We start from the raw sequence: 27,072 nt of genomic DNA, 5'->3' as shown, positions 1-27,072 counted from the left end.
CTATATTTGATGACAACTTTTCATCATTAGGGGTGCCAAGTTTAGCAAATAAAATATACTGTTTTTGTTTGTTGGAGCTGCCAGACAAAAAGTACCAGAGACTGTTTGGCTTAAACAATCAAAACCAGTTCTGGAGGCTAGATGTCCATAGTGAAAGTGACAGCAGGGTTGGTTCATTTGGACAGTTTTTCTTCTTGGCTTGGAGACAGCTGTCTTCTCATGTTTTTACCCAGTCTTCTCCTTTGTATGTGCCTCTGTTCAAATGTCCTCTTTCATAAGAACACCAGTCATATTGGAAAAAAAGCTTACCCCAGTGATCTCCTTTCAACGTAATTACCACTTTGAGGACCCTGTCTCCAAACACATTCCCATTCTTTGAGGTCCTAGGGCTTAGGACATCAATGTATGATGGTGGTGAAGGGTGGAGGAGGGAGCACAATTCAGCCCACAATTTTCCTAAAAAATTCTTCAAATTTAACTGAGTGTCCTGCATTTTATCCAGCAAACCTGTTCAGATCCTGAAATTGTTCATCTAATTTATGGTTTCATATGTTTTCATTTATTTTTATACACTTTTAAGATCTATCTTTGTTAAAGTCTGTGGTTGAAATGCCACTGAGGAAATTATTTTATTTAAAATGCATATTCCATTCATATTGCTAGCAAAGAAATTCCTTTGATTTAAAAGTGAATGCCTGTTAACTTGAAAGCAATATTAGAGCCAGTAACTTCTCCATTAAAGGTTAATCATATGTAAACTAGATAAAATAATACATTTTATTCACCTTTTGCATGTTCTTCCATCAACTAGAACAAGAGAGTCTCCTGGAATACTTTTAATTTCTAATCACCAAAGAACCAAGTCTAATGGTGTTAGCATCACCTACCTTAATTATCTGTGTTTGTAAAAAATCTGGAATGTTTGACCTTATATTTAAACAATTATCTGAACAGAAGAAAATTTTTGGTATAAAATGCTTTTTCTACTTTTGGCAATTTAATGACTCAGTTTTCTTAATAATTATGGTGTTCTAAAGTTCACTTATATTATACTTGGGTGTAACATGTAATTCCACATGTTAGAAAAATTAGCTTTGTCTGAGCTTCAGAAACAAATCCTACTGCTTAATCCTATTGTTTTAAAAACTAAGATTTATCAGTTATAATTTATTTTATATTTTGAAATACAGATGTATTACAAATAATGTTGATATTTAATATACTAGAATTTTTTAGTCACTGTCCTAAAAGCTAATGTCACAATACTTGGCCTGCCTTCCGGACATGTGATCAATTAAAACTATTTACAGGTAATCAGTGTCAATGGAATTAAAACAATTTTTCAAACACATGTTTAAAAAAGAATTATGTATGATATGCACTTTGACAAATCTTAATTTGCAGCAGCAATAAAAAGAATATATACTTTGAAATTTAGATAGTCCTGAATTTTCCTTACAACCTTGCCACTGAATAGCAAACTTGGGCAAAAGGCTTGAATTTTCTTAGATGTAAATCTCTCCTTTTTAAAATGGAAATATTAGCTCCCTTCACAAATTTGATCTAAGAGCAAAATGAGATAAAATATTAAATATTTTAAGTTTCTTACAGCTGTAATATTTAACAGCAGCAGGGGGGAAATTCATCAATGTTACATTGATAAAATTATTTGTTTATAATTTTAATTTGCCATCATAGTCAATTGAATTTAGATTTTAATGTAATATTAAAATAATTATATTGAATACTATTAAGCCATGAACTGGCTATTATTGTTTATGGGATTTGGCAAGATAGGATTTGACGCTATGATTTTCTTGAATAGCACATTTAAAACATGTAAATACTCCTTAGGATTTCAGTGTTTTTATTTTTTTAAAATATCCCTGTTGTTTATTTTTCAGAGTAATGCTTTACTCAATAGCACATTCAAATATTTGACTTAAGTTTTTCTTATGAAAATAACACAGACATAAAACTACAGGAAGTATCACTATAATGGAATAAAATGTAATATGTCTCTACATACACTAAGATGTATATTGCTGTAAACTGGTATCTTATAATGATTTGTATAAAACATAGATGGAGCTTTCTTTATGTTTCAGACACTATACTAGTTGCTTCATGCAATTTTTTCATTTAATCACCACAAAATCCAGGCAGTAAATGTTATTATTTCTTAACATATTGATAAATAAGTTGGCCATTAGAAAGCCACTTTTTCAAAGACAAAAATGCTGTAAGTGGCTATACAAGGACTTGACTTTTTCCAAATCATTTACTCTAAATAATCTGCTAGCTGATAAGTATAGACATTGATGACTTATGTGTAATTTTCTTTTAATGTTATAAAAGTAAGTCACTTCATTATTCCAAATTCTTGGCAACTTGAATAGGGAAATAATTTTATAAGTTGCACCTCAGACTTGTTGCTGGTGATTCACTGGCAAAAGGTTACTAGTAAGGTGGATTTAAAGAGTAAGCACTGATGCTCAGTCTGGAGTAGAACAACACTAGGTTTTAACATGGCTGCACAACAGCTGGTTCTATAGTGTTAACCCACTTTACAGATTCTATGTATGATAAACCCATCCACACAGGGCTGCCTACCTAGAAGCCTACTTCATTGGAGACCTTCAAGTGTATGGGGCTGTTTTACTCATTCCTGTGTCTTCACAAATAGCTAATTACAACTTGTATTTTTCTTCTAGGGCTACCACAAGAATGCCACGGTGGCTTAAACATTAGAAATTCATTTTCTTGCAGTTCTGGAGGCTGGAAGTCCAAGAGGTGCCAGTAGGGTTGGTATCTGACGAGTTCTCTTTTTCTAGTTTGCGTACAACTTTCTCACTTTGTGCTCACATAGCCTTTCCTCTGTGAGCACAGGGAGAGAAACAGAGACCCCTGGCAGTGCTGCTTCTTATATAAACACTGGACTCTAGTCCTGTCGAATTAGGGCTCCACTCCTACAACTGCATTAAACCTCAGTTACGTACTTAAGGGCCCCACCTCCAAAAACAGTCATATTTGGAGTTAGGGTTTCAACATCGGAATTTCTGGAAGATACACAATTCAGTCCATAATAACATGTAATTTTAATCTCCCCTTTACCGTGTAGCATTTATTCATTCCTGTTGTGTCAGTCTTTATAAACAGGGAGATAATGTCCCCATTGGAAATAATTGGCTCATTAACAAAGGTTGATATTTTCAAGTCAGTATGGATGTGGGCACAGGTTGAAGCAAATAATGATTGCAACTGCTCAAACAGGGTTTTGGTATACATACAAATGTTCTTTAATAGAATCTAATAGTTCTAAATTAGAAGAACAAGTAATATTGGTTTGTGATATAACATTTAGAGGTTATATATGGAAAAACAAAACTTTTGAAATGTCAAAATATGCAGAGAATATCTATGTTGCTGTGTTCTGCTGACAGTGAAATAAACATAAATTCCCTTTGACTATTCAAATGGCAGTGGTAGCTAATCCTTCATTCAGTAGCTCATTATGCATTGTCATGAAAAGAGATAATACAATTCCTACAAACCTCTTTTGATTTCATGTCAAACAAATTCTTTCAAAGCCATTTAATAAACAAATAGACAGAAAAAGCAAACCCAGAACCTCAAACAGTTTGTGTAATCGATTACTTTGTGCCATTTATTTCTCTTTCCTCAAAACAGATGTACATTTCTACCTAACTGAGGAAATTTTCCTAATTGAGGTTTAGATAAATTGCATATTAAGAAAGAAATTAAAGCAGCATACTTCTTTGATATTTAAAACAAAATTAAGAATATATGCAATTAATCCCCATGTTGAGAATCAACACATAATTAAATTAAATTGAATTACATACAACTCCATCATTACTTGCAAGCACTGTTCTCTGGCTTCCTTTTTTTTTTTTTTTTTTTTTTTCCAGAAAATGTTCTAATAATGTATTCTATAATTGAGTTGCATATGGCTTCTTATGATTCCCCAATTATACTTTATAATATTTGTTACTCCTCCTTTCTACAGTATCTTGTACATGCAGCCATTTTCTAGAGGACAGACTCTGACTTTGCTTCATGATTGAGCTTAAGAGTGCCTCTTCTGTGAAGCCTTTTGAACCTTCTAACTCCAGGTAATTAGGCAATGCTACTCTTCTCTTTTAGGAAGTGGTTACACTCCTTTACTTCTAGGACATTACATTGCCATCCAGGCTCATACCAAATTCATCTTGCTTAAAGTAGTCCCTCTTGCTTAAAGTAGTCCCTAGTTCAAGGTAAACATTTAATAAAGGTTGGTGAAACCACAACTCACCAGGTAAGAGTATAGGCCTTTTAATAGAGATAATTGCATTTGAATTTTGTCCTAAGCCACTTACGAATTTGGTTGTCCTGAGCAAATTTCTTAAAGTCTCAAAAGTCTAAGTTTGTCTCTTCGAACAATGGGGAAAATTATGCTACTTACATATTATGTCATCATTTGAATTAAATAATATTACAAAGATATAAGGAGAAAGAGGGAGAGAGAAAGGGAGGGTGGGAAGCAAAGAGAGAAAGAATAAGAGCAAGAGAAATCTTGGCGTAATACCAGCACATACATTAATCTTATTTCTTTCTATTACTGCTATTATCTATCTAAAAAGACAATGTTCATGACTTACTATCTATTTAATACTCACTATTACTTCAATAAAAAAGCAGAAACTTTAATGGATATATTAATTATAATTACTTGGTTAAGTCTATCATTAGTTAGAAAAAAGCAAAAGATAAACATAAAGTAAAACTACAATTGTCATTAACTTCATTTAATGCAACTGGATACGAAAATTTCTTTCTATGATAACTTTTGCAATAATTTATATAAGTTGTGAAGCCTTTCAAGTATTTTGTAAATATATATGTGATCTAATGTCCATTGTGACCTTTCAGAATAGACTGTCTCTCTATATTGTGCCCATCTCATTAGTTATCACAATTGTAATTAATCAATTGTGGAATTATCTGTTTAATGTCTACTGTTACCACCAAACAGTAAGTTTTATAATGTCAAAGACTGTATTATTGTTCATTAGTGTTCCCTTGGCATCCCTCAGAGTTTCAGTGGCATAGTTATTAAAAAACATTTTGAGAATGAGGAAAAAAGGGAAAATAAAATTTTAAATACTTACAAATAACATCTAGCATATCAAAAAAAAACTTTCAGAAATATTGTTTCACTTCATTTGTTATAACACTTCTCACTATGAAATAGAAAATTATGCTTAATCTTACATTCAAGGCAGAAGGATTTATAATTAGGAAGGAAAAAAAGTAAAATATTGTAGTAAGAATAATAGAAAGCAATGATGTTTAAATTTTGATAGAGGATTGGGTGAAGAATAGAAAAAATAAAGAACCAACCAGTCAGTCGAAGAATATTTTTACATAGTGAGGAAATAGCATTAGAGATGACAGAAGCAGATGGACGATGAGCTAATTAGAAGAGTCATTCAGGAGCAGGTTACTCACTTTCCATGTAGTTGAGCGGTTTTGATTGAGTTTCTTAGTCCTGAGTTCTAGTTTGATTCCACTGTGGTCTGAGAGACAGTGTGTCATAATTTCTGTTCTTGTACATTTGCTGAGGAGTGCTTTACTTCCAATTATGTGGTCAATTTTGGAATAAGTGTGATGTGGTGCTGAGAAGAATGTATATTCTGTTGATTTGGGGTGGAGAGTTCTGTAGATGTCTATTAGGTCTGCTTGCTGCAGAGATGAGTTCAATTCCTGGATATCTTTGTTAACTTTCTGTCTCGTAGATCTGTCTAATGTTGACAGTGAGGGGTTGAAGTCTCCCATTATTATTGTATGGGAGTCTAAGTCTCTTTGTAAGTCTCTAAGGACTTGCTTTATGAATCCAGGTGCTCCTGTATTGATTATAAATCATGCTGCTATAAAGACACATGCACACATATGTTTATTGCAGCACTATTCACAATAGCAAAGACTTGGAATCAACCCAAATGTCCATCAGTGACAGATTGGATTAAGAAAATGTGGCACATATACACCATGGAATACTACGCAGCCATAAAAAAGGATGAGTTCATGTCCTTTGTAGGGACATGGATGCAGCTGGAAACCATCATTCTCAGCAAACTATCACAAGAACAGAAAACCAAACACCGCATGTTCTCACTCATAGGTGGGAACTGAACAATGAGATCACTTGGACTCGGGAAGGGGAACATCACACACCACGGCCTATCATGGGGAGGGGCGGGGGGAGGGATTGCTTTGGGAGTTATACCTGATGTAAATGACGAGTTGATGGGTGCTGACGAGTTGAGGGGTGCAGCACACCAACATGGCACAAGTATACATATGTAACAAACCTGCACGTTATGCACATGTACCCTAGAACTTAAAGTATAATAATAATAATAATAATAAAGATATAGATTTCAGTTCCCTAGTAATAATCAGAGTTGTCCAAAGATGATATGAACTTTCCATCACTGAAGATGTTCACATAAGTTAGGCATATGTTTGACAAGAGCTCTTCAGTGTCGTTCTGGAGACTGCATCAGCAACCCCAGTCTGCGCTCTGCCCCGTTTGCTTAAAAAGGTCCACGATATACCCCTCTGTGCCACTGCCAGGAAATTATCCATGGGTAGAAATCTGAGGCAAATTCAGGACTTACGGTGTGAAAGTCCCCCTTCTCATGTGAAAACAGTTGTCTTATATAGTTTGTTCAGTTTAACAGCTTTTAGTTTTAGGGGTACTAGTCGAGAATCAGACCACATTTTACTACAGGTAGCTTTTTGATGCTATTATTTTAGGACCACTTTTTATTTTAGGATGAGTGAACTTGGAAAGCTCAAGTGTATGTAATACCTCTTTATCCATACATATCCATTGTGTAGATACCTCACAATTCAAGTCAGTCCATTTACACATAGCCACTTTTTATCAAATTTTTTGAAATCCAAATATAGCAATTACTAACTCTCAGAAGGCTGAATTATACTGGAATCTGCATGACTTTTAGTCACATTTGATTTCTAAAAAGTAACAACTATTAAAAACTATTTTTAATCTAAAATCACCTCATATTTACATTTCAACTGGTATTTGTTATTGAAATAATAAAATGATGATTCTATTTGAACATTAAATTTAATTGAACTGTAATTAGTTCTGTTGAGTACAACTATGTAATTCAACGTAATTACTGTGTCCCAAAAGTTTTTCTCCTCTCATTCAAACTGTTTATAAATAGTAAAAGGAAGAATGGTTAGTCCTATCCATCAGAATGCAGAAATATTACTTGAAGGGCAAGTTCCACAAAGGGGATTAACTGGGGTAGTGATGGTTACTTTCTCATGAAGCATGGGGGAGCAGAATGCTGGTGGGCTACTTTCCACCAGGTGTACTAGGTATGCAATTTATTACGTCTATGAGTGTTTTAATACAGGAATGACTCCAATTATGCCAGCAAGGAAAAATCCAAAGAACAGCTGATTCCAAATAGTGGAACTTTGAAGGACCAGTAAGATAAATATAGTCATCACATTACACAAATTAAAAAATGAACTCATTGTGCAAAATCCTGTTCATCTCACTCAACCCCCTCTAGTTCCCTTAAGGGTAATATCTCTTTAATGTGGAAGAGGTGTTATTTGCATATTCAAATGAACCAGCCCATATTGTCCACTCACGTATTTGTTCAGAAAATGTTTTTGATGACTTACTGTGTTTTAGACAGAGCAATTCCTAGGAAAGCAAGTTCTCTGAGACATAACCCCTATCAACAGTGGCAGGAAGCATAGCTCGCAGAAGAACATAGACACTGAAGCCAAAAGTCTGTGGAACAGAAAAGTTAAGAGTAGAGCTTAGGAAAATGGCACTATGAACAGTAGACAAAATATTTTAGAAAGACATTGACAAGCTGTGATTCTTTAAACTGATCGTCTGTTGAGGTTCTCGGGATCAGAAATAAATTAAGTACATATTTCCACCTACCAGACATAATACTAAAAAAATAGTATTTTTAAAAGGGGAGAGAGTTTTGTGAAAGAAAATACCATAATTACTGGCTAGAGTTTTATTTGTAATTTAAAAATAAATTGTAAGAGAGTGCAACTTTCAGACATTTAAAACCCTTGGAGAAAGGGAGACAAGAGTATGTGTGTGTGTGTGTGTATGTGTGAGAGTCGGAGAGACAGAGAGAGAGAAAGAGGGAGGGAGAGAGAAAGAAAGATAATTTTAGCTTTGTAATTCTGTCCAAATGACTAGCAGAATTCTCTGAAATCAGAATCAATAATTTAGAAATAATTTAATTCATTTTTATTAATTTTATTCATTTTTATTCATTTAAGAAGAATCGATCATTTAAAAATATATATATGCTATATTAACTCAGTTTAAATGAACACATACTTAGATTCTAATTAGCTGTAGTTTCTGGAAATAATGATGGCCAATTTTACCCCAAAATAAGGTAGGAAATTTAGTAAATATAATGATACCGTAATAAAGTTTCTCATTAGATCAGTTTTAAGTACAATGTAAGGTCTACATGATAATTAGATACTCATGAAGTACACTTCTGCGGTAATAAAGTTGAGCTCCTTCTAGTTAGAGTTTTGATGGGATATTCTGAAAACTATTAAAGAAAAACTCACAATTTTTAATGGCTAAGGGATTGTTTTCTTACAATAATAAAACATTGTGCAAGTCCTGGCACAGTGGCTCATGCCTGTAATCCCAGTACTTTGGGAGGTCGAGCTGGATGGATTGCTTGAGCTTAGAAGTTGAGACCAGCCTAAGCAAAATGGCAAAATCCCTCATCTCTACAAAAAATACAAAAATTAGCCAGGTGTGGTAGCACACACCTGTAGTCCCAGCTACTTGGGAGGCTGAGGTAGGAGAACTGTTTCAGCCAAGGAGGTCGAGATTGCAGCGAGCCATGATCGTACCATCACATTCCAGCCTGGATGTCAAAGTGAGACCATGTCTTAAAATAAAGTAAAATTAAATAAGATAAAGCAGTGTGCAAAGAAATTCTGCTTAAAGTAAGAGCAAACTCCCCAAATAAAGAGATAATGTGTGTATGTATAATAAAATGAAATATTATGTAACAGTCAAAATTTTGATTAGATAAGCTTGGGGTCAGTTTTATAAAAAAACAAAGGATTAATTGGGTGAAACCCCGTCTCTATTAAAAAATACGAAAAACTAGCCGGGTGAGGTGGCGGGCCCCTATAGTCCCAGCTACTGGGGAGGCGGAGGCAGGTGAATGACATAACCCCAGGAGGCGGAGCTTGCAGTGAGCAGAGATCAGGCCACTGCACTCCAGCCTGGGCGACAGAGCGAGACTCCGTCTCAAAAAACAAACAAACAAACAAACAAACAAAAACAGAAGGAGAAAAGGAAAGAAGGAAGGGAAGGAAGAGAGCAAGAGAGGAGGAAGGGAGGGAAAAAAGTAAAAAAAAAATAAATAAATAAACCAATAGAAAAGAAAGGCAAATAAAAAAATAAACAAGAACGTAGTTTATTTCAGGATTTAAAGCTTTTAGAAATACCCTCTCTTTTATCCTATGAAATGTAGGATTTAGAAATGCAGATTGTTGGGAATCCATAGAATTTGACATGTCCTGTGTGCAATAAGACTAGGATTAATTCAAGGGGTAATAAAACACCAATTTCCCCCTTTTCAGTTTTAACTTGAGGATTAGTTTTCCTATCAAAAGAGAGACATGAAAGACCAGGGTAAGCAGTAAAGACTAGTTGCTTCTTCCTTGAAATTGGGAAGATAGTGTTGGAAATAATATTAATAATATTTGGAAAAGAGTAATAAAAAATATATCTTTGTGTTTATATTAATTAAATTTTGTCCTCAATCATATATCATTACTAAGTAGTAAATGTTATTAAGTGTAAAATAATAAATATTTAAACATTATGCTTATTAGTTTTAATAAAGCAAATTATGCTCTAAAAAAAATCATTGAGTGGGAAAGCATGCAAATTCTGCTTCTCAGTCTAAATTGGTCCAAAGGGAAAACAAAGTGGTTTGGATCTTGAGGTCGTAAGCAGAGCTCTGGTACTCCTTACTACCAATGCAGGCAACAGACTTCAGAAGAAATAAATGCCTCCTTCAGCACTGATCTTATAAACTCTAAAACCAAGTAATAGATGTCAGTCATAAAAGCAGACAGGACAATGAAAGTCAAATCTGGTTTGTGAGTTTGCCCACTTAATGCTCTTGGGAAATTAAAGGACTTACATCTCATATGAAATTCAACAACATTTTAAAAGCATTTTTGTAACTTTCCAGGTAAGAAAAATTATTTTAAATATTCAAGGACAAGCAGCCATGATCATCTTTTAGGATCATTAACTTTTTCTTCCTACAGCATTAAATGGACTTTATCCTTTTCTTAATGCTTCCTTAATGCTACTATCAAGAAAAGAAATTTGATGATAAATACGCTCCAGGCTAAGAGTTTGACACTATCATTTAATGTTTTGCTTGAATTGAAACACTCTTAACTATTCACATAGTAAATCCATATCCTCTGCAGAATAGTTCAAGTTTAATCCTTATTTCATTTTCTCTGGATTTTAAAGCATTCCATGAATGCCTGGGTAGATTTAGCATTTTTGTTTAAGGGTTTTGATAATTTGAAACAAATCATTTATTTTCAATTTCAGGTTATGTATTTGAAATATTTGCCAATATTATTAATCATGCAAACATACAAGCAGACAAATGTATCAGAAAATGTGTTAAATGGACTATATAGAATATTACAGTTATGCATTATATATTATATGAAGTATATAATTGAACACATATGCTCATATGTAAGCAGAGAAATATGCATTAGAAACAGTTAAATATATAATATACAGTATATTATATATAGTATATGTGTGCATATATGTATACAGGGAATATATCAAGATATATAATATCACATATTTAATGTATACAATACACATAGTATGTGAAAGTTGCAGATACCACGACAAACTCATTCTTGTTGGCCCTAATCAAATTAGAGCTAGGAAAGCAAGGAGGAGGGCAGCTCATGCTTTCATGTCTAAGATAAGGATTGTCTCAAGGACTCTTTAAAATGACCCTAGAAGGAGTTTCTTCTTTAGGATTGCAGCAGTTCAAGTAAGATGCTCTGGGAAGACTTGCCCAGTAAAGGCATCTCCACCAATGGACTGATGCCAATTTTATCTTTGAGCCTCCAGAACCAAAGAGCTCTATACCAAGCAGCTTAGAGGAACTACTTTTTTGCCACTAAAAGCTGCCCTTTTCCCTCCCTTCTCTGAATGCACAGATGGCTTCTGATGGCTATGCTTCCAGATTAAAATCTTTTTTGTGCACTCCCGGATAAACTCATCATATTCTGACATATTTTTCTCTGATGTCCTTTTTTTAATGTTGATATAATCTGGTGTCAGAAGTGGCCCTGAAGTAAGATGAAATTGTGAGGGAATCAGTGACTTTTGGAATCAACTGAAGTACCCACAACGGAGTACTTTGTACTTTTCACTTCCTCAGGTCTCCTTTTTCTCTCCAGGTAAGCCTTCTCTCGGGTTCAGTGGGCTCCGTTTGATAGCAGTTCCCTGAGGACTTCATTTTGTATCTAGTTTGATTAACACCAACTTAATAAAAAACCTTGCATTCCTTCTGGGACAATAAAGATTTTTACACTTTTTGTCTTTTCTGGCAAGCCCTTTCTGGTACTGAGACAGTTTCTCTTTCTGGTCTTGGTGAGTATTCCTCTGGTTTCAGTTTTATTCTGAGTTGTTTGTTTATGTTTATACTTTTAATTGTTGGTAGGCTTTTTTCTATGTGTTTTAACATTTATCATTAAGAATAGAATTCCCAAATTTCAATGCATGCAACAAAAGTTCCCCTTCTAGGACCCCAGTCAGCTATGTATGTAAAAATTATGGTCCTTTCCTGTGCACATTTTTAAGTCAATGAGCAAAATACACCTAAACTAGTTTGAGAGGCTGTTAGTTTCCCAAACTTGTCTCTCTTGGGGCTGAATTAAAATACCATGGCTCTAAAATTAACAAATCGGAGTGAAAGGCAAACTTCAGTTGGAACTTTGGAGCTTCTAAATGTATTCAAGATTCAAAAATTGCCTCCATAAAAGATATTGTCTCAAAGCTGTCTGAGACTCTCTTTTTCAGAGTCTTCCTTCCCTTTCCTATGCCTCTTTCTCTTTATTCTTTTGTGAGCTAAACTCTCTTTGTCCAAAATTCCTCAGCTATTCTGGCATATTGACTATTTAAGTAAAGATACTTGAAAAATAGCAGGTACAAAAATATTCATTCTGATGTTTGCAGTGTTTCTTAAAAGCAGAAGATGAAAATGCCATGTAATAAGCACCCTCTCTCTTTATGCTTGAAGAAAAGGCAACACTATTAATCTTCAAGGATAAAAAAATTAAGATAAAGAGAATATTGTATGGACCTGGTTAGAATAATTATCTTTTAAGCTTCCTTACATAATTTTGTCATATTTTCACAGTTAACTATTCTTTGTCCATTATTTTGGTAACTCACTCTCACTACTTGACCCAAAATTTGGTGCACAGTCTTATAAGATATAAGTCTTATAAGATTACGTACTGGGATAACTAAAAAACATTAAAGTTTAGCCTTCACTGTTTTGTTAAAAATATAATTTAGATTCAACCGTCTTCATATAACCTGATGAAGTTATAGTATTAATACTATGTTTTATTCCAAACTAATTTTTTAAAATAAAAATTGTAAGGCCTTTCTGTAAAGTGTTTGTTTTTGTTCATCTGTATTTTTTTATTTATATGCTTATAGGTATGTGATATATGTGATATATTTCTACCCAATTATATAAAAGACTGAAAGGAAAAATGTTAAGCACTTGAATTAAGCTATTTAAAAAAATATATAGTGAGTGATTAACACAAATGCCTTTTTGTTCATAATGACTTTTGTAAATCTTTGATGAATATGCTGATTTTAAATTTGTTGATAAGATAAAAATGAAGATGTTATCAGAATTGTTAGGGTACTTTTTTTTGGCCTAGGTTTGCTGGCTAGACTCTTTTTGTCTTTGATAAATATTTTAGAATCTTAAATGTGTGAGTTTGACCTAAAAACAAATGTGTAGATGAGAGTACAATGCATATAAAGCACAATGATTTAACTTTTAGAGATTTTCTTTGACAAAAAAATTGAAATTCTGACAAACTCAGTTTAATATCTCAATTTTCATAAGTAATCTAGGTATAATTGTTAAAAATAAATAGATTAGGTTAACTTAAATAGCATATTAATTTATACATTAAAATTTTATGTCATATAAAATATTTAAATTAAGTAATAGGTATTTAATGTCTGAGTCTTGTGGGGTTTTTTTATTTTTTGGTGGGTACACAGTAGGTGTACGTATTTATGAGGCACATGAAATATTGATACAGTCATGCAATGTCAAATAATCATTTGTAAATAAAATAAAATACAAAAAATTGGTGAACATAAGTATAAGCTTGTTATTAATTTGAATATATTAATATTAGTAAATATGTTTTATTCTACATTAAGATATTCTATAAAATATGCTTTTTAGAGGTTATAAATGATATATTTATGAGCTGTGAGATAACAGTTCAAAATTATTTACTTCCTAGGTTTTCACTAAAAATTACAGTTGCTAAATTTTCTGATTAACATGTAATTTTGTATGTAAAGTATACAAAAATAATAATTTTACATGTGAAAGAGTTTTCTGTTGTCTCAATGATAAGGGAAAATAATTAAAAAGTGAATTTTTATCCTAAGGTAAAATGATTGATTTTTCCAGTATTAAAAAAGGGAGGAAATATAGGACAAAGATTAGGGGTTTAAGAGAATGATAGGTCTAAGCCAGTCGTGCAGAGTTTATGAAAGTTGGGTCTTATTTGTGGTTTTGGCTGCTGAATGTAAAGAATTGTTTATATGTTTTTCTAATAATTGAGCATTGGTGTCAGAGATGAACTGGTACAGAACTACAGTCTGTTTATTTATGTTTGTAGCAATAAGAATTTCTTAGAATGTTGGTTTATCCTTGGGGGGAAAAAAAACACACACACACAAAGAAAACTGCAAGAAGTTTGGTTTAATTCTGAAATCTGTTCCTCTAAATTTTCGGTCTTCTGAACTGCAGCCCTACAGTTTAGAGCAATGTTTTCCTCCAGTATCACTTGATTATGTACTCTTGGCTTTCTGTGATATGTCTGAATTTTTTCATGTAACCAGGAAATTTCCCATGCTTTTTCTAAGGTCTGTGTATTTCCCTACTCAAGGTGTTTACATTATTCTTCTATAATATGATGTATACTCATAACCTTGGACAAGCATTCTTCTTGTATCTAATTGAATTCAAGTACCTTATCATTAGATTAGACTTTCGGGTTATCTAAATGGGCTTTTCATAAGTGGAAGCAACCATGCTACAGGAGTTTTTTCTTTACCTCGTTGGTGACTGGGCTAAGAAACAAAGATTTTACACTTTAATAAGATCATTTACTGTATTTAATGTTGTATTTGTTAGTATTTTTTTTTTTTAACTTAGGAAAACTGATCTTTGAAAGAGTGTTATTGTTGTTGTTGTTACCCATGTAACTTTTTAAATTGTTTTTGAAGTCTTTTGATTGTCACTCTGGTTAAGTGAATTACTATTATTTCACAATGCCATGTGATTGATAGCAGCAGGAGGCAGACAAATTCCTAGGCAGACAGGGATGGGTCCCTGGTGAAACCTGACCTTCAAACCAAATACAATTTAAAGCCTGAAAACTGAGCTGCCAGCTCAGTTTTTGACTGGAGTGAGAACTTCCTCGATGCCTTTTAGCCAATCAAATGGTGCTTTTTCCAGGCCTGCCCATAGATCAATCATCATGCACTATCCCATTCTGAGCCCTTAAAAACCCTGCACTCAGCCACGCATTAGGCTACATGCTTTCAGCTCCTCTCACATGGAGGGCTACACGCTTCAGGTCTGCTCTTGTTCTCAGGAGCTTTTCTGTTACTCAATAAAATCCTTCCCCGCCTTGCTTACTTTCTGGTGTCAGCATAACGTCATTCTTCATGGTTTCAGGTCAAGAACCCGGAACCCACCCAATGGCAGGGGTGAAAAGAGCTGTAACATGGTAACCCTCATACCAGCTCACTGAGCAACGGCGAAAAAGCTGCTGGGCACCACACACCCCTGTTCACTGCACTGTGGGTGGCAGGAATAAATGAGCTGTAACACAAATGAGCTGTGACATGCTCCCCCTCCACCTGTTTCCTGCACTGTGGGTGGCAGGAAGGCGAGAGAGCTGTAACAGTTTCTGAGGACTCAGACCTCGGAACTCCTGGGAGAGAGCCATAACACCCCTTGGGACTCTGTGGTTGCCGGCATCTCTGGGTTTTTGAGTGGTGCCTCATCCACCTCATCCAGACTCTGGCACCCAAGGTGGAAACAGATCACAGCATGCCCAGCCTAGTTGTCAGCTGAGTGTAGATCTTGCAGCAACCACAGTCTGCTGGGCAGAGTGGGTGGAGCAAGCCCAGTGGCCAGCCTAGAGCCAAGTGAAGCCCGTGCAGAGGCATCAATGGCCACGATTTCCAGCTTGCAAGGAGCACTGAAAGAATCCCCACTGAAAGAATTCCCTGTTATGATTCCATTTTGATCATAACATGATGTTTTAGATCTTTTGACATCTTTGGCAGGCTTTCCCATTATATATACACACACACACACATATATATATAAAAAAGGGAAATATATATATATTTATATATATAATGGGAAATATATATATTTATTTATATATTATATATATATTTTTATTTTAAATATATATTTAAATATATATTTATTTTAAATATATATATTTTATATATAAATAAATATATAAATATATATTTTTATTTTATATATTTATATATTTCATATGTATATAAATATATATTTATATATTTAGATAAATATAGATAATTATATTTATTTACATATATATAAATATGCATATTTTTATATATTATATATATTTTAACCTCAAACCAATGTTGGGGCATTTCAGAGAGTCCTAGAATGTCTCAAAGGTTTATAAAAGAAATATATTGAACTAAATCAGGATTATTTGAGATGTTGGGTAGATATGGAAAATTTTGTCAAGTGAGAAGTGATAATAGATCTTCTTTCAGTTACATGTATGGGTATGTTATTCATATGAAGGTTCCAAAATTATATAAAGTTATTTAAAATATATGTCATCAATAATAATTTTAGTTTTTATGTTGTTTGCACAAAAATAACTAAATTTCCTTGTAATTGTTAGTTACAATGAATTCTCCTTCGGTTTTTAACCACAGTTAGTCTAAGTTTCATCATTCGCAGTTATTGTTTCAATATTTTTAAAGGCATCTGTAATCTGATTCTTGGAAAAGACTCTAACAAGTACTCTCGAATACAGGATTTTGATAAATTTAAGATCAATGAACTAAATAAAATGTCCAAAAACTCTAATGAAGAAATTGATTAATAAAATTGTTAATGAAATTTTAATTAATAAAAATGTTAATCAAGATGAAGCAGAACAAAAATTAATTACATGAAATTAAATAACTGACTAAGGTAATGTTTTTATGAGTTTAATTTAAAACATTGTTGATTCCGTAATTAAACGTTTTATTTTCCGGATTTAAGAAAAATTTCTCTCTTGGGCTATCTATAATTGACAACAATTAGGTAAATTATACTTTTTTGTGAACAAAGGTGAATATATTTACTTTTTCTTCCTACTTGATCTCTCCAAAATTTAAAAAGCATTCTTATTTTTCATAGCAATAAGAATGTATATTTATAAGCATTCTTATTTTTCATAGCAATAAGAAGGTACATTCTTTATAACAACATAAAATTGGAGATTTTTGTTACATTACCAAGGCCTTGGAAGGACATATTTAAATTGTTTACAGGTACTGCAGACAAAGGCTGAAATCTGCCTTGGTTTGGCTACGTAGCCTCTTCAAGTATTCTTATGTACAGCCAAAGCTGTACTTCTTCATTATAATCATTTTTTTCCTACTCCCGAATAAAGTCATTATATTAGTAGATACTATTCTCTGATGTCTTTTCTTAGATTGATAAGTATATAATTATATATATCATATTATAATTACATATTATATGTTTAGTTTTTTCAAGCATCTTGTTCTGCTAATTTTGTATCAAATTAGGAATAACCTTTTATATTTTTATATTAAAAGTATCATATGTACAGATCTACTCAAGCTGAGGGTAAATATTTCATTCAGAAAGAAGATTATGTACATGATACTCATCTACAATAGAAATATATATAATAAAAGAATTAATTGCTCAACCTGTCAACCTCACTAACGAGTTTCAGGCAATGTGATTAAACATTGTGTTTATTTGAGAATGGGCACCTGAAAAGACACAGACTCTAAAACATGGGCTCAATGCTCCACAGTGAAGTTTGAGGGTCATTTATATAAGCAAGGTTTAGGGAAGCTTAACAGGATTTCAACATATTTCAAATACGGTCCATGCACTGGTACAGCATTTTGATAGGTTATTTGTAATGTTTCTTTTGAGAAGTGCATTTAACATTCCATAATAAGAATATAATAGTAAAAAGGGTATTTTATCTTAGTCAAGATTATCATCTGTGAGCTAGGTACAAGAAAATAAAGAAGCAAATGAATATTTACCATAAGGTCAGTAATTAAGAAGCAATGCTCCATGATTTTATCTCAAAGTCAACCCTAGTAAACAGATTATCCTTTTTTTTTTTTTCTCACAATTTCCCTTCTTCTTCAAGATCTTTTGAATACAGCATCATAGAAGCAACATTTTATTAGAGAGTAGTTAAATCTCACATTGATAAGAAGACTTATTCCTAGAGAATTATGTCCTAGTGAGGGAGGAATTGTTTAATTTATAAAATGGAAAAAAAGGTAAGGCTGGATCATAAGGCATCAGCAGCAAAGTAACGTATGGGGTGCAGTTCAGATCACATGACCATTTTTTCAATTAAGGCAACTTTCTAATAAATCATTATCTTAATTTTAGTTGCTAATTGTCAGCAAGGTGAAACACAAATCGTAAATAATTTGATAACTGTGAAAATGACAACTGTTTATGATTATGATAATAACTACTTGAGGACCAGAACAAAATGAAGAAAGCATCCGCAAGGGTAGACTAGGCAAATCATTGAAAGGATCTGTTTCTCTTATGTCTTGTAACCATTTAGCCTTTTGGGTTATTCTTTCTAATCAAGTATCTACTTCTCCAGAGCTGTTAGCATAGGCACAACAAGTGGTGTGTGCTATTACACAGACTCTTCCTTTTCTGCCAATAGTCTAAGACAAATCTGTTATCTAGTACCACCTAAGCCAAGGAGTTCAAAGATTTTTGTTGAGTTGCAATGCCTTTTGCAGTGTCTTCAACTGTCTGATCAACAGTGGCTGACACGTGTTGAATCATATCTCTATTAATATAAATTCAAGCACTTAGGATTAGTATTTCAAAAATGCTTTTACCTATGTTATCATCATATCCTTCTTACATAGTCCTCTTATTTAGCCCTGTAATAGAGAGAGAAAATCAGTAATTTTATATTTTCATGTAAGTATAAGGGAGTTACAAAATGCCCTAAAAAGCATATACTCTCTATTTACCAGCTATGGAGGCAGCAACGTTGCCTGCCCAGTCTTGAGTAGCCAATCAGTCTTGATATCACATGCAAATACATAACCTGGGAGAGCACAAGCAATTCCTCTGAGGGTATGTTCATTAACGGCCTCACTAACAAGAAGGCTAGAGAGCATTATGTCCAACCAGAGATTTCCTTTTTTGCATATTTGCAAGAACCTTCTCACATGATATGAAATGAGAGGAAAAAGTTGACAAAGCAGAGAATCATTGTTTTCAGCAATCCATTTCTTAATTCAATAAGGAATAGAATGAAGAAGGCCAGAGCCAAATTCCTTCTAAGTAGATTTGATAGCAGATAATTTTAGATAGCATATAGAAGCATTGGTTTCATGAATAATTTGGACTTCAAAAGTCAGCTTGAAGGGAGATTAGTCTGAATATGTAATGACATTAGGAACATCTGAAAAATTAGTGACAGGTATTACAAATGACATATATTGGTCATGAACAAATCTAGGAATCAAGTGACAGATCCAACCATCAGATAGGTTTCCGGCAGTAGCAGTCCTTTGGAATAGTTTAATCAAACTGTCATCATATCATTCTACACATTGAGACAAAGGAACAACCATAAGAACTACCCACTAAAGTCATAAAACAAAAATTATATCAACAGACTAGAATGGGCAAGGGAATCATTTTTTTTTTTTTTTTTTTTTTTTTTTTTTTTTTTTTTTGAGACAGAGTCTTTTTCTATTACCCAGGTTGGAATACAGTGGCGCCATCTTGGCTCACTGCAGCCTCTGTCTCCTGGGGTCAAATAACCATTCCACTTCAGCCTCTGGAATAGCTGGGACTACAGGCATGTGCCACCATGCCCAGCTAATTTTTGTATTCTTGTAGAGATGGGGTTTTGCCATGTTGCCCAGGCTAGTCTCCAACTCCTGAGCTCAAGTGATCCACCTGCCTCACCCTCCCAAAATGCTGGAGAAGAAATTTTTTATATCATACAAAATAATAACAATTAAAAAGATTTCTAAAACAATGATGATAATAGCCACTAGTAGATAAGTATAAGCATTATTTACCAGACACAGGCTTGGATTGATATCATGGAAAAACTATCTACCTTAGTTGTCTTTTTCTTGGCCTGGTGTTGACTTAAGTCAAAGATCTTCTTCCAGTAAGTCAGTTCATTCAGGACACTCAGCCTTCTTTAGATGAGAAGTGTGAATCCACGAGTTTATGCCTTCTAGCTTTGCAGCACAATTGGTCATAAAGTATTCTTAGGGACCTTTCTATTTTGGTTGATGAGATTCCTTTAAAATATATTATTTCCAGTACGCAAAATCTTCTGGCTGAAGTCCATAGATTTTACCTTTTTTGGTTCTCAAGATTCTCCATAAAATACATATTTTTTTAACCAAATTGTAATTTTTAGTTAGTTGTTTTATAAATCCATTACCATAATATAATGTACGTAATTTTTGCATTATGGATTTATAGTTTTCTGGTGATAGTTTCAAATATCTACCTGTTATTACCTCAGTAGGAGATACCTCATTTCTGAGGTTCAGCAAAACCAATAAAAGAGCTTTTGATCACAAAATTTTAAAAGCATTAGTTTATTTTGTAAATTGAGTTTTAGTTATTTCATTTGTGCATTCTACTAACCCAGATGATTGAGGGTCATATGAACAATGAAAATGTTGAAGAATTGGCCACATATTACATATTGACTGGATAATGTGTCTGGTGAGATAAGTATTTCTGTCACCAGGAAGTTCTAGAGGGACTCCCTAAGTCAGAATAATTTTTTTTCCAGGAGAATTTCACTTACCACTAAGGCTATATAATCTTCTGCATAAAAATGTGTCTACCCAATGAGGCAACATACAAATCACCACTAGAACATACTTGTATCCTTATGATGGGGGTAGCTTGATAAAATCTCATTGCAATACCTTGAGGGGGCTTCAGGTAAAGGAAAATATTCTTGAGAACTATATAAAGTTCTCCCAGGATGATATTTTGAGAAGATATGGCAGTGACTGTGTATCTTATGGTGGTATTAGGAGGAAGTTTCCAATGATACTAATTTCTGCAAGCAACCGTTTTATCAGGACTCTCATGAGTTAAACCATGTATGTAAGTAAGAAAATAATGACTGTAATTTAGCACAAAGTATAGGCAAGTCACATAGCCCATTCCTTATATTACCCTTAGGGGAATATGTTCCCCCTTTTGTTTTCTAATTTTCTTGTTCTGCTTTTACAGCTTCAAACTGAGCTAATATTATGTCAAGTTAGGGGTTTCTTTAAAAGTTATATAGATTGTTTTTGTGGCCTAGATATATTTAGAGCAAACTTCTCTGCTACCTTATCAGCTGGTTTTTCTGTTTTCTTTTCTTTTCTTTCTGGAGTACCTGATTTGTAATGATCTGGGATTTTGGTAATAATATGGCTTCTAATAATTGTGAAATCAGGTGTCTATTTTTTATGAACTGACCAGAAGAGATTAAGAACCCTATTTGTTTCCATAGCATTCCAAAGTCACAAGACTCCAAAGGCATATCTGTTGTCTGTATGAATATTAGCAGTTATTCCTTTTTCCGGCTGACAAGCTCTAATTAATGCTATCAATTTTGCTTGTTGAGCCAATGTTGCTCCTGGAAGATAAGCATTTTCTATTTCTTCAGCTAAGGGCACTGTAGCATAAACTACATGACAGATTCCAAATTCATCTTTTAAGGACGATCCATCTGTAAATCAAACATTAGTGCTAGTAAGGGGAGTGTTGCCCAGGTCTATCTTAAGACACAGAAATTGATAAGTTAAGGTTATACAATCATGTGGTTTTTCATCTTAAGGTAGGGGCAGAATAGTAGCAGGATTTAGATTATCACACTCGGAGTTTATAATATGAGGTGCAGAAAGAAGTCAGACTTAATAAGAGGGCAGCCTGCTAACTGAATAATGCTGAGTGTGGTGTGAACTTAGAAGTACTTCTATAGAACGTGGAACAAAGAGAGTGAGATGAGATCCCATCACTATTTATTTGGTTGCTTTACTAGCAGAGCAGTTGCTTTTATCACTGTCATGAAAGATGGTAGTCCTCTAGCCACTGGATCTAATTGCTGACTATAGTATCCTGTAGGTCTATTATGATCCCCAAGTTTTGGAGTCAGAATGCCTTGGGTATAAAAAAAAGTAAACAATATTATAATTGGAAAGTCTTAAAGCCAAGGCATCTATAAAATCCCTTTTAATTGCTTCTAGTGTTAACTGACTTTCCTCTGTCCATTCCAGAGGCCCTGGCTTTTCTCATTTTAAAAGAATATATATAGTCTGAGTGCTTTTTTTAATGGAATCCAATTTGTTTATCATTTTTGCCAGCCCCAGAAATCCTCTTAGTTGTTTCTTAGTTTTGGGGTAGGAAAGGCCAATATCCCATTTTCTTCTATATAGATTAAGGTCTTTATTTTATATTGGGTGACCTAAATTTAAAACTAAAGTTTTTCCTTTGAGACCTTGTATCCCTTTAAAGCCAATTGTTGTAACAGGTGAATCCCATCTCTTATAGGGGCTTGTTTATCTTCTGAACAGAGAAGTAAATCATCCATATATTGTATTAAAGTGGATGTTTTTAAAAGTCAACATGCAATAAGTCTTTTTTCAATACTTGTAAGAAATAAGTTGAGCTCTTCGTGTATTCCTGAGGCATGACCATTCATATTTGTTGTCTGTCTTTCCAAGTGAAGGAAAAGAGGAACTGACAGTTTTTCTCAACAGAAATGCTAAAAAGTACATCATATAAATCTGTAATAGTAAAGAATTCACCTTCAGTTGGGATGGCAGCCAACTATGTGTGGGGGTTTGGCACTACTGAATTGCAAGGAGTGACTATATAGTTAATTGTTCTTAGATCCTGTACAAATCTCTACCCTCTATTGTCTGGCTTTCTCAAGGGTACAATTGGAGTGTTACATGGACTTGTAAAGGCAATAAGTCAGTCTTTTTTATATAATCTAAAATGATATGTGTTATTTATTCCAAGGCCTTAGATCTTAGGTGGTATTGCTTAAGGTTCAAAAGAAGCTTTGATCAGTGTATTTGGATTTTAATTGGAGCAGTCAGATAATTTTTTCAATATAAGTGGTGAACTTTCACCATAATTGATCAGGTACTTCTTTTAGCAGTTTCTGCAATTCTTCATTACTTAATAATTTAGTAGCCTTTTTGGAAACATGAAGGGCAATTTGTAAATTAGAAGTGTCCAGTTTTAAATGTTCCGTGTCTGGTATTTTTAAATTTTTTTCTGTGTTCTAATTTTGAATACATTTCCCCTTTTGGGAAAAGAAAATGTAGGTATTGGATAATTGTAAAAGTCCCTATCACATGAACGGAGACTGCTGGAACCAAGAGGAAAACATGAGTCTCTTGTAAGTCACCTATTTGAAAAGCCACAGGCTGAGATTTATGCACTGATACAGGAGTATTAGTGACACTCGCCACTTGAACTGTTTGTTTATACTAATAAATAGGGCCTTGTAATAAGGTGGGATTTATTACAGATAATGTAGCTCCAATATGAACAAGTGTTTGTATGAGTTCTTCATTTAAAATAATTTCTCTTTTCCCAGAGTGTCAGTAGGAGAGGAAGGAAAGATCACTTCACGTTCCTCGGAGCATCCCTATTCTTCCTTTTATTTTTTCTTCATCTATTGTTATTGCTCACACTTTAGCTTTCTGCAATCTTTTTTAAAGTGATCAGGCTTCCTGCAATAACTGCAAAGCAAAGGGTTAGGTCCATTGTGAGGTTTGTAAGTGTATTTTGGAAGCCTGGATTGGGTATATAGTTGTTATAACTGTAAACTTATAACTTTATTAGCCCTATTCTTATGTTTCACTTCTCTCTTTCTTTCTTATTTAGTTAAGGTATGAGACAACAGATGGGCAAAATTCACCAAATCATGAGTTTGAGACACATTCCAACTAGAGTCTTGCCTTTTTATTACTAGTGTTAATTGTTCATCTAACCATTTATGAAATTGGAATTGGGGAGAGTATCATTTTGATGATTAATATAACTCTCTTACCTGAATATTGTTTAAAGATTTTCTTCAAATCTCAGAATATGGAATCACTGACTCACCTGTATTTTGTCAACATTATTGCATTTTATTTCATCAACTACTTTTTGAAAAACTAAAGGGATGATATCAAGTAAAGCTTCAGCGACATCACAGACAAGTCTGTCATCAGTATCTGAAAGTTTTCCAAGCTGTTGGTCCAATCCACCATAGCTAGTAAATCTGTAGCTTTACTTTCTGAAACTAACATGTGAACTAGTTGATATAAATCAGAAAAAAAAAAGCATTATAAACTCAAATATTCAGTTCATATTTTTGTGAAATAATGAGTACTCTCCTGATGAGGGTCAAGGAAGTCTTAATTGTGCCTTTTAAGCTCTATCTTTGAGCATCCCTGAGAAAGCAAGGCAAGTTCTCCCCTACCAGACATCAGCTGTTCGTGAAATGGAGACACAGCAGCAGGAGTAGGATGGGGAGGATGAGGAGAAGGTAGATCTGCACAAGGTAGTTCAGATAATAAGGGGTAGAGAAGGAGCTAAGAATGCTAGAGGAGGAATTCAGCAGTCTTTTTCAAATCAGAAATTGTTTAAGACAATTTTTTGTTTTCTTCCAGTGAAGAAAAAGCTATAACAGAACCTCTTTTGGAAGCTTTCAAATGCCATTGAAAATAACTTTCCCAATTGCTCTATTTTATTTTATAGCTAATTTTTTTTTTTTTTTCTAATTGAGCATGCTTAAACTAGGCAATTAAAATGAAACTCATTTTGGCCATTGTAATTTGGGGTCCTCACAAGTTACATATGACCGATTTTTAAAATATTTTATTAAAAGGCACCTTAGGTGTTAAACAGAAACTCAGCTGGAGTTCCTAAAGGTGGGTCTGTCTTTAAGGTGGAAGGTGTGGTTTTACATGCACAGTTGCCCATAACTTAGAACTTCCCTTCCTGAAGAACCAAAAGACTTAGGGAGAGTCTTTTGAATCAAGTGTGCTTCTTGTGGGAATGATGTATCCAGGTGTTACCCTTGAGTTACTTCTTCCCTTTTACATTCTCAGTGACTCCAAGAAACTTCGGGGCTTAAGACTCTAGGTGATCAATCATTTATGGGTGCCTACTAGATTAAGTGAAATTCCCTTTCCATTCTTCTATGGGATCCCCGGTGAGACCATTATTTGTCATGAGCAATTAACTTCAACACTCCCACTAGAAAAACTTAGAGAAATTCTAAATCTGAAGAATAACAAATGAAATTCCTACCTTGCATCAGAGCTTTAATTTCAGTCCTGTTAAGTTAGGAACGTATAGCTTGAATAAAGTCTGAATCCTTAAGCAAGCTGGGAGGATTCAAACCCAAGAGAGGCCTCACCAGGGATCCCTGTTAACTATGCTGGGAGTGGAAGAACAAAAGTTGTTTTTACTGATAGCAAGGCACTGTCTGTTGTCAGTAACAAGGATCACTGGAGGTTCACTTGAGGTCTTATCTGGGTCACCAAAATGTTAACCTTAATAATGAGATTCAGGCAATATGATTAAATATTATGTTGATTCAAGTGAAAAGTTTGAGAATGGCCACCTGGAAGGACACAGACTCCAAAAACTTGGGCCCAGTGCTCCGTGGTGGTTTGAGGGTCATTTATATTGGGAAGGTCTGGGAAAGCTTAACAGGATTTCAACATTTTCCAAAGAAGATTAGTGCATAGTTACAGCATTTTGATTTGTTATAGATGTTTTTCTTGGGAAGGGTGCATTTAACATTTCACATTAAACATATAATAATCAAGAGTTTTGTTTTTTGTTTTTGTTTTTGTTTTTTAATCTCCATCAAGAGATCTTTTATCTTACATCCATTGATGGTTAATATTGAGTGTCACCTTCATTGGATTGAAGGATGTAAAGTATTGTTCCTGGGTATGTCTGCCAGGGCATTGCCAAAGGAGATTAACATTTGAGTGAGTAGGGTTTCTCTAAAATGTCTAAATCCTAATCCCAGAAACCTGTGAATGCATTCTGCTATTAATACATGGCAAGGAGGAAATAATGTTGTAGAGGAAAGTAAGGTGTCTAATAAGATAATTTTGAGATGGGGAAATTAACCTGGATTACCCACATTGGCCCAGTGTAATTACAAGGGTCCTTATAAGTAAAAGATTGAGACAGAAGGCCAATAGAGCAGCCTGTAGAAGCTTAATAAGGCGGTAAACCTGATTTTCCACTATAGCCTCCAGAAAGGAACACAGCCCTGCCCACACCTTGATTTTAGCTCAGTGATACTCATTTCAGACATATGACCTTCAGAAATGTAAAATAATAAATTTGTGTCATTTTACTTCACTAAATAGATAACAATTTGCTACACCAGCAATAGAAAACTAACACAGTAGACATTATTCTGTGATTTGATCGCAAAATTTTCTACAACTTGAGAGAAATTGAACTGGAAAATCATAAGCTTCATGGAAGAGTGGCAATTTTCATCTTTTATATTTATATGAAGAATGTCCAGCAAGACCTTAAGTGATGACAAATGGTGACATTACTAAAATTTTACCCAATCAGAAGTTTCATGCCCTAGAGCTCTATTGGAAAGAAAATGACTTATCGGTACATTGTATACAATACGTAATTATTTAACAAAGTAAATGACAATTTTGTTTTGTTTTGAATATATCACAAGTGGAACCACGTTTCAAGCCCATGCTTTTTATTTATTGATCTTTTTAGTTAACAATAAACATATTTACAAATTTCTATTTCTATATTTGGGGATTTTTGTTCCGTAGGAAGTATTTTTATGGATTTCTCGTCTTGGTTTCCAGGTGTGGTTTCCTGCCTATCTTCTAAGGATAGGAATGATAACATTAGAGAAAGGGTGAGATATATTAATATTTAGGTTCTATTTTGTATTCACCTTCACAGTACATAATCGTGAAAATCACAAATTAAATGCTTAATAAACACTTGATCCTAGGATTGAGATTTAATTTTGGGGGGAATAAATATGGTGGCATTTCTTCATTCATTTATTTTTTTAAATCATTAAATGTTAGGTACAACTCACTACTAAAACTCCTGACCAGTAATTTTTTTTGGGGGGGGAAAGGAAGCTTTTTAAAATTGTTTCTTTTAGCAAGATTCTTATGGAAATATACTATGCAAATAGCTGAGTGCACAGCTCTTAAACAGTTTGGTAAATTGTCAGAAACTGAAAACACCTACATAACCACTGCATAGATCTAGATACAGAACCTCACTTACTAGCAGTCTAGGAGCC

The 27,072-nt window shown here is 33.8% G+C and overlaps 1 long non-coding RNA gene across 1 annotated transcript in view; it reads left to right on the top strand.

Moving 5' to 3' along the window:
• Positions 1–11,653: 11,653 nt before the first annotated feature.
• Positions 11,654–27,072, top strand: part of LOC135970779 (uncharacterized) — a 49,386-nt gene continuing 33,967 nt past the window's right edge. Inside the window, exon 1 of the long non-coding RNA XR_010586630.1 lies at positions 11,654–11,773. This is a non-coding gene — a long non-coding RNA (uncharacterized lncRNA). The remainder of the gene's footprint in view (positions 11,774–27,072) is intronic.

This window comes from Macaca fascicularis, chromosome 5, assembly GCF_037993035.2.
Source record: "Macaca fascicularis isolate 582-1 chromosome 5, T2T-MFA8v1.1".
Classification (NCBI taxonomy): Eukaryota; Metazoa; Chordata; class Mammalia; order Primates; family Cercopithecidae; genus Macaca; species Macaca fascicularis.
Note: the sequence above shows the minus strand (reverse complement) of the source record. Positions and strands in the feature narration are given on the sequence as shown.